Genomic DNA, 9,511 nt, shown 5'->3' on the forward strand with positions numbered 1-9,511 from the left:
CTTGATGTTCTAAGCCAGGGCAAGCCCTTTAATCATGCCCTGCACCCACCCTCTCACAGCACTCAACCCCTAAATTTCTCAGGGAACTTGGGCATGACTAACAAGTTGTTCTGAAAATCACCTGGTCACTCAAACATGCACCAAGGCCCAGTTGGAGCATATAAGAAGCCACTTGTGCCAAGGCAAGCTTTTGAAAATTCCTGCATTAATCACTACAGGTATGATCAACTCCCATTACAGTCACCAGAAAGGCTCCCATTGACTTCAGTGAGAATTGCCTTGGGACCTATACCCGTGAATGCATAACAAAACCAGTTTTAATTTCTGATCACAGCAATGCTCAGGCAATAATCTTTTGAGAACTAAGTAGGCCAACTTCCACATATATCTCTCTGTATCTCATTAGCAGTATAAATTCAATGATTATCTGTGCAAAAGGTGTGTAATGCTTTTTGCCAAGTTGGAGAACATTATAAGGCAGAAGAACTTAGCATTAAATGTATTTTGTGTATTGCCATTTATTGCATTTCTAATCTTTTTATTGGTGGCGAGATAAAATCTGCATCAATCAACGTGTTGTAAAACAAGCTTGCTCATTGTTTATGAAAGCTGAGTGTGCAAGTATCCGCTGAAAGTTATTGTAAGCAAATGTTTTTAATTAAATAAAGCCAATGCAATCTGTTTCATTGGTATGAAATCATAATTAGGCCTGTGTTATCTTAAGCACCAAAGTGTGACCAACACTTGATTATCAGTAGAGCTGAAGCCTCCAGGTTGGAGCACAACAGTAGGTTCTACTTTTGTCTACAATTGTAGATCATTCACAAGCTTCACCTAATGCAGAACTCCTTTGATGCAGTGGGTCAACATGAGCATATAACATGTGCGCTCCATGAACATATTTAAGGACTGAAGGCTGGCATTTTTAGTGGAGGGTCCACAGTTGGTGACTCACTTCTCTATGATAGCCTGACTGAACTTGACTTTCAAGGAACAGTGCTACTAGAAGGATGCAGCACAGCTAAGCTTCAGGGTGCAGTGCAAGGCATCTTTTAGGTCAAATATTTCCTTGACTAAAGACCCATGGTGGAATTATTATGGCCACTTGGGGCAGTTCAAGCGGGACTGGCTATAATGAGCAGGCTAATTTGCTGTATTTAATTGTCAAGTGCCAAAATATGACAATGATGGGTGCAAAAGAACACTAGTAAATATATAAATTAGACTTTCATCCTGAGTAACAAAACAGAGTTGTAGATTTGCTGTCCATGTTTCATCTGCCCTATGGATCTAGGAGACTTCAGACTGAGAATTCAGTCTCCTGTGCTAGCAATCTGACATGGGCTTACATACTGGTGTGGGACAGAAGACTTGGCTAACTCTGCCCACTGATCTATTACAGCTAGAAAAATCCTGGCTGAACAGCAAAGAGTTAAGTACTGGCCAAAATATCAGCAGAAGCAGGAGGCTCTGGTGCTTTGAAACTCTGCTCAACATATGTCTGAAAGATTTTTAGCACTGCACATAACTGTAGAAAAGGAGAAGATTGGCAAGGCAGATGTTCATTGTTTACTGACCTCCAATGAAATCTGCCCTTTTCTTTACCCATTTGAAATGTTCAATAGATAAGTTGGTGCTGATTTTTAAGCCTTGTGCTGCCAAAAATCTGGTGTATTTCTCTGTCCCAGAGAGTTTGAAAACAAGTAGTACACTAGACGAGTGTGAAAATACACTTCCTTATGGCAGGTTTATAAGCTGATCAGTGGAAACAAAATTCTTGTAAAGAAACATGTTGAAAACCATGACAGGCTCATTGACAACAAGCAAAGCCCTCACAATCTTATTGCAGGAAGAGGGTCAGATTGCAGCTCAGACACCAAGCAATTGTTTATTAGAGCTTTGCAAAAAGTATGAAATTTTGCCTTGTGCATAGTTGTGTGGGAAAGCTGATATTCTCACAAACACTAACATGAAAACAGGATAGTGAGAACTCCTGAATGTAATCAAGCTCACCCACCATTTTTCTACATGGCTAGAATGGCAACATTTGCACCACGGCCAATTGTTAGAACGCTCATATTTGCAACTAGGGTTACCACCTGGCTGGTTTCTTTTTTTTTTTTTTTTTTTTTTAAATAATGGATTTGCCAGTTGCCAGAAAAACAATTTAATCTGTTGCTTTTTTTTTTTTAAATGGGTCTAAAGATTTGCATTATCACAACACACTGGATATTTAATGTTAAAAGTTTGTGTCCAGCTAAAGATACTACATTGTTCCCACTCTGCAATCTAAGTTAAAATTGATAATATTTTCTATCTATATAGGTTTTCTCTCTCACGTCTATAAGAGGCTGTTGAAGTTGGGGGGAGGGGCATAGTTGCCTTGTGGTTGGGGGCTAGGTTGGTTTTCCCCTAGGAAAATTAAAATCTGTCCATTAGCCTCTCCCATTCAACTGAATACTGGGAGATGCAGGCATAGTATAAATGTAAAAATAGAAGCTTCTACTACTCTCTCGATCTGTTCTTCTTAGAGGTACTTTGACCTCAGAAGTTAACTGTCTTGCTCAAGGCTGCCATCAGGAGAAAATAAACAAGGCTATCCCGCTGTCCCAAGCGGAATGATCAGGGCTCGTTAAGGAAAAGGCATTCTAGGGCCATCCACATGGCCCCAGCTCCTGGAGTCATCTGATTACATCAGAACTTCATCTTTCATTTAAAAAAAAAAAAAAAAAAAACCACACACACACACAGAGGATGTTTCTAGCCCTTATGATTAGCAGACAGTCATGCTGTAGACAGACAGGTTCACTGATACAGTGTATAGCAGTTTTGACTATGATTAAACAAATTAAACTTACATAGGAACACATGCAGCAATCTAAAACATTAATAATTGAAAAAAAATAGCACCAAGCACGGAGTACAGGAGATGGGTATGTGTAGAAGTGGACTCACCAGAGGCACTGCCCCAGAGTAGCAGATTATCCTTCACTAGCAGCACTTGGCAACAGTCACTCTACTGTTGTGGTAGTCTGCCTCTTCTCATGACTTGGGCCTTCAGGCAGGCCACATTTTGTTCCTGTGGTGTACTGAAAACCATACTGAGATTGTGGGCTGACTCTAAAATTTCAGAGAGATTTCCTAGTCCTTCTTGCAGGCTGGGGGACTCTTTAGAAAAGCATGTGATCAGGGCCTAGGAGAGAGGGAGTCTAGAGTGAGGTGGGATGCCTCTCTACTTGAGACGGCAGCCTGCATTGTCTGTTTTCGGGTGCTATCATGCTGAACCCTAAAAAACAAAGTTGTGTTACACTGCAACCTGCCAGCAAGGGTATTTATGTTTTTAATCTGATTTCCCTCTGTATTTGCTAGGAACTTAACAGTGTCCACCCTTTCCAGGGATCTTCAGGCCTTAAGTCCCAAAACAACACTCAGAATTTCAGTTCTTCAGTCCCTTTTCCTGGGGGTTTCTAAAACCCACAGGGCCTCATCCAAGATCTTCAACATAGGCCACTCAACCAAAATCTCAGCTCAAGTACTTCTAGTCTCTCTTAATTCCCAGTACTTTACTGAACCCTATCTTGGGTTCAGCACGGTGAAAACCCCTTATCTCCTGCAATCTCAGTATTTCCTTAATCTCAGCTCCACCTTCCTTTGGTTCTACTGCAGTGAGAAACACCATCTCACCATTTAACAGTCCATACACAGGGTTTCTCTGCCGCTAGGGCCTTTCCTAGTACCTTAAGCCTTCTGGGCTTCCTTTCCCAAGTCCCACACCCAGCTGCCTTCCTCTAGGCTTTTTGCAGGGGCTCAGCCTAATGCCTATTAAGTTTGTTCTTACTCTTATTTCAGAGCATGGCCTCATAGGCTCTAGCTTCTCTAGTGCTGGCCACAATCTTCCCAGGGCCAATAACCCAACAGAAAACACTCCTAGCTAACTCTCACATAGATCTCCTCCCACTTAGTGCTCCTTCCTTTATGAAGACCCAGCTGCGACTGATCATCATTCAGGCCAAGCACCTGGATGCTACCCAGTGATTTAACTGGGCTCAGGGTCCTGTTTATCCATATTAACCAGTGTGTGGTGTATGTACCCGATTACAGCACAGTTCAAACCTAGATAGCCATGACCCCATAGCATGGTACATTCTAAAACTCTTGGAGAACTCTATGCAAATTTGGGGAATCTTCCATGCTCTCTTTTCTTCTCTCTGTCTCTCCAATAGACATGAAGGATGGAACATACCAAACACCTCAAGGTGTTGTTTTCACATTTTATTAATGTATTCCTACTGCCATTTTCAGCTCTCTTTCAATGCCTTTGATAGCTGACACATCGTTTCTATCACATCCCATTTTGCCATAGGCATTTCTCTTCTCCCTTAAACCTCTTCATTCCCAATTCCTGGGTAGACTTTTGTGCTAATATTCATTTAAATGACCTTTTTCAGACCTCCTTTTGAAATTTTAAATAATCCCAGGATTACGGCCATGCCGGCTGGCACCTTCAGGGGCTGGGGGTCTGTCAGAAGCATTGTAAATTGTTCTCTTTAGGGGGGTTGTTTCATTTGGGGGTCTGTGAAGGAATCCCATCTCATATGCTTACAGATTAGGGGCAATCAAATGAGGGCGTAGAAGCTTCATAATTTAAATATTACACGGCTTATCCTCCATACCCTCTCCAACTTCCCCCCCCAACACACACACTCTCCTTTCCATCTTCTCCCTCTTTAACAGGTCTCCTCACTGATACAAACATGGGGGGGTTATCATGCTTTGTAGGGTAAATTCTTTGCTTCCCTACCCAACCCATGCCAAGAGCTTTCACTTCCCCCTCCTCTCAGAGTTGCCTATGTTACCACAGCAGCACTACTGAGTGTGGTGTGTGTGGTAGTGCAGTTTACTCATTGTAAAGCACAAGCTCCCCTCCCCCTGCTGCTAGGGAAGAAAATCTGGTGTTTTGGGGAAGAGCATAAGCAGGCTGATTAATATTGCATTTAGATTGTTCCGTTTAAGATCCCGTATAATGTAGGCGAGTGGGGATGTGTGCATGAGAGCAAGAGACAGGTGGGCATGAGGGATGAGTCCCCAACTTTTGCTCCAGCAAAGCTGGTAGCAGCAGCCGCCACTCAATTTACATTGTTACGTAGGCTTTCTGTGGCTGATGTACATTTTGGAATAGAACCCAGAATACACTCCCTTACCTGTGATGGTTCCTCAGTGATAACAGGAAGTGAAACATATATAAAGCTCTATCTATTGATGTCCGTCAGTGAAGCAGCAGAACTGTTGAGAAAGAAGGTACTATTTTTAAAACGCTATTTTCTGATGATAGTTAACAAAGCAGTTATATTTGCTGGGGGTAGGCGATTGCAGAGTTCCAACATGACAGGTCCTAATTAGGTCTTGGAGCTTTTGGGAAGCTAAGCGGTGCATTTCTACCTACCTACTTTGGCTCTGTAGCTCTCTTTTTATTTTATTATGTTGGCAGTTAATTTTGAAAATGGGGTCTGGAAAAGGAATAGATCTAAGGTGAATAGGAAGAAAAGAGGCAGTTCATTTTCCCTCTTCCCTGTCATTTATTTTTTTCAAAGAGGAGTTATTTGTATCTAGTACCTTCCTAGATCTGGAGTTTAGCACTAGATGTATGTTCTCAGAAGGATCTCGTCGTTAGTAGTGTATATGAGGTCAGGCTTAAGAAGTGTGAGTTATTTGCTTGTTTGGTTAACCAGAACATTTGCTTTGCTGTTCTTTGGTGTCTTTGAGTTAAACAGATTTACGGATTTTTGTCCTGTACTAGAAAGTAATGGGAGAGGGTTTCTTAAATTAATAATGGCATCTGTTCTAAATGGACTTTGAGGAGTCTTCACATAGGGTGTGCAATTTATCTGTTTGTACAAGGATTAATGTTATTCAAGTAGCTAAGTCTTCAGAAACCATATAAGATTTAAGTGACCGAAACATAAAAGACTTCTTTTAAAAAAAATCATTTTTTCTTCTTTTCTCCTATTTGTTCTGCTCAAGAGTCTGTGCCCATTACCGAGTGGAACCTTAGCCTTTACTAAGAGTGCTCTGGGGACTTTGTCAATTGCTGAGGAAAGTAAGCTTTTATTTAACAAAATTATATTAGCTCTTAGGGTTGTGAAAGTAACTTTCCAAATGTGAACTGAGGCAATGCTGTCTCTCAGATCTGCAGATAGAAACTATAGCTCTAAGGAGCATGAACGGCCCCCATTAATCTAAGTGTTAACTCTGAAACCTAACGATGTAACTATGTAATAACTGGGCAAGTTTCAGGTCTAGTGCAATACCATTATAACTTAAATACAAAGTGATGCTACCTAAACTTTGGTTACTTGCTCACTTATCGCATCCCGGGAGCAGATGCACAGAGCCTTGGCTCTATCCTTGCTACATACTGGCCTGAGTAACTGAGCCAGTTTGAGCAGGTAGTAAATTACTGCTGATATAGGCAGAAGCAGGAGAGGCATGTCTAAGTCACTGTCTCTGCAGGAGCGGTTCAGCTTACACATCACCCCTTGCTCAAGGCTGTGCCTAAAATCATAATCTAGCTCTTTATTAGTTACTAGTACCCCATAAAACTTTAATCATACAGAAAAGTAACATGTTGGTCTATGTAAAAATCATGCAAGTAACTGAGGTCAGTAGATCCTACCCAGGCTGGGAGAGACCGTACTAGTAATCTGGAGAATCTATAAAGGGTTTATTTGAAAAAGACTTATTTGATGGCTTGTGCATGGTGACATAATACATCATAAATTTGATTTTAAAATTTTTGACAAGTTGCTTGGGGCATTCTATCAAAATTAGCCTTATGTTGATTTTGATGAACAGAAGAGGGGTTGGGGGAGGGCAGCAGAAATCTTGCTTGAAAATAGCAATGTAACTACTCTGGAGAGAATGAGAGAAGTGAGATCTGCCTGGATACTCTAATCTTTCCAGGAGCTCATGTTCATCAGCAGGATTAAAACTGAAGCTCTTCCTCCAACGATGCAGTGGAAAAGGGCTCCCAGGAGCCCCTTATTAAAATTCCAATATTTAACTGAACAGAGGTGATAGAATTGCACCCTACACCTGCTACAATTATTGCTTAATGATCCTTGCCAGACATGACAGCTAGGAGAAGCAATCTGGGGTACAATTTTTGCCAGAACTCCACCTGACCTGCACTTGCTTGTGCAAACTAGCATTTGCAAACTCCTAGTAAAAACGTTACTGCATTCATGCATGCAGGTGTCATTGTCACTCGCAAACCCCATGGATGCCAATGGCTTCGCAGGCACAAATGTTAACATGTGAACATCAGCTAGTGCTAGACTATTTAAAGGAGATGTACAGATGTTAATACAACACAGGTATTACCTGGTGCAAGTTTATGAACCCCCAATTTGTGCACACAAGTTAAGGCTCAGGGCTGAAAATCTAGGCCTTAGAGAGCATGAAAGGGATGGTGCCTGTCCCCAGGCTGGAACCCAGTCCTTAGGTTAGAGTTCTCTGTTTATGGGCACTTCTGGATCCCCTGTTACTCCTAAAGTCCCATGTAGCCCGAGTGTCCAGAAGAGCTCTTTTCCCCCTCCAGTCAGTATTTGGTGCAAAGATTATACCCACCATCTCTCTCATATGGAGCTTGCCATGGACATCCATAGCTTTATCATTTCCAGGATGGATTACATAAGCGGGCTCTTTGCATAGCTATCCGGCAAGACTACTAGAAGCTGTTGTCTTGCAGAATGCTGCAGGGATCAGTGTTTTAAGAACACAGTGGTTCCCTATTAGCTTTTCAGGTGCAAATTGAAGTGTTGATATTTATTTGAAGCTTTGGGCGGATTGTGTCCTAAGTACAGTACCCGAAGAACCTCCTCTCTCCCTATACACTGCCACCGCTTTAGAAGTCAATTTATATGCTGCCTGGTTTTCTGTCTAGGGGTAAAGTTTATCTAAGGGAGAGACAACAAATCCTGGGTCTCTTGATCTTCAGATCACAATGAAAACCTTGTCTATTGACTCAGGAGGGTGTAACTTCAGCCCACGGCTGATTGTACGATTGAGGCTTGTTAGATTTAATTGATGTAATAAAGTAGTAGTATGTGAACTAATGGTGCCTGGTTTTTAAAAAATAATTTATGCAGGTGCATGCAGAGACATTATGAAAGATGTATTTCAGAATAATAATCCCTTCTATTGGCACCCCATGCAGCTCGATCTACCTTCTGAGCTGAAATCAATAGTTTCAAGGGTATCGAATAATACTATTTTGTGCTTTTTTTTGTAAATAAAAAAAAAATTACATGAAACACAAATGGTCATTTTCTTGCTACAGTAGGAGAATCTACAATCGTCTTTTTAGTTTTTCCAATTACCTTTCAAAATCAGTGCTCTGCCTGTCTCCAGGCTCTACACCCAGCCTGGTAGCAAACTACATTGACATTGAAAAATGATAAACAAAAGAAAATATTTTTGCCTACCTCAGATTTTTCAAATACACACAAACAGAAATATCAAAAACTCTTCCAACACTTCGAAGACACTCCACTTGGTCCATCATGACCTACATCTACAGGCAAGACTCTAGCTACTGTTTACTGCAGTAGGAGTGCTGCCAGTTTCTTTCTCTCTTTGTCTGATGTTAGAGAGCAAATCAGCCAAGACAACGTTTGCATGCCAATAATTTCAACAAGCCCAAGAGTGACTGGTGTTTGGCCCATGGAGTTTCTTTTCCTCCTAACTTAAATACAGGCCCCAGCTGACTCTGCCAAACATAACCAAGTATACAAACAGACCCGGGGCCTTAAAAAGGTCCACCTGCTCTGCTTGGGAGTGTATTTTTGTTGCGGTGGTTTTTTGTTTTGAATAAGAACTCAATTTTTCTTCATCGGAATCCCCCCTGCAGGAAGGGTGGAATTTCAAGCCTCCTGGAATGTACATGAAATTCTATGGTTTAGCAATCCCAGTGGAAACTCTATGATCACAAAGCATCGTTTCAGCAAATTAATGCTCATTCAGCGGTTCCAACACAAATTCAAATGAAACCATTGAAGCAGTGAATTGGGAATACCTCTCTTCAGATTAGCATATTAGACAGGAATGGGTGAACCATTCGCCCACTCCAAGAACCAAACCTGAAATGAGACTTTTTTTGAGGTGTGAAAGAGTTTGGCTGGCTTCCCTCTCTCACTCCTACTTCTACCCCCCATGTTCCTTCCCTAACCCCACCCTACACTTCCTGAAGGACTGAAGCAGAAGGGCTAAAGCAACACTTAGAAAGATTTCTCTTTGTAAGATCAGAAACAGGAAGTATAAGGCCTGCTGTAGGATAGCCTGTTCTCTTGAAATATCTCTGCAGCCGTGTAGCACACCCCCAAAGGGTTTTGAATAGTTTGGATAAACATCTGGAACTGCTGGGTAGTTTATCCCATCTGAACTTCTGACCCTTTGCCCATCTATAATATTAGAGTGGACCAGGGTGGAATTAGACACAAACAGCTTACATCTG

The 9,511-nt window shown here is 41.6% G+C and overlaps 1 pseudogene; it reads right to left on the reverse strand.

Moving 5' to 3' along the window:
• Positions 1 to 3,940, reverse strand: part of LOC101938957 (FRAS1-related extracellular matrix protein 1-like) — a 152,145-nt pseudogene extending 148,205 nt beyond the window's left edge.
• Positions 3,941 to 9,511: the final 5,571 nt, after the last annotated feature.

The sequence above is a fragment of the Chrysemys picta genome, chromosome 8, assembly GCF_011386835.1.
Source record: "Chrysemys picta bellii isolate R12L10 chromosome 8, ASM1138683v2, whole genome shotgun sequence".
In the NCBI taxonomy this organism is placed as follows: domain Eukaryota; kingdom Metazoa; phylum Chordata; order Testudines; family Emydidae; genus Chrysemys; species Chrysemys picta.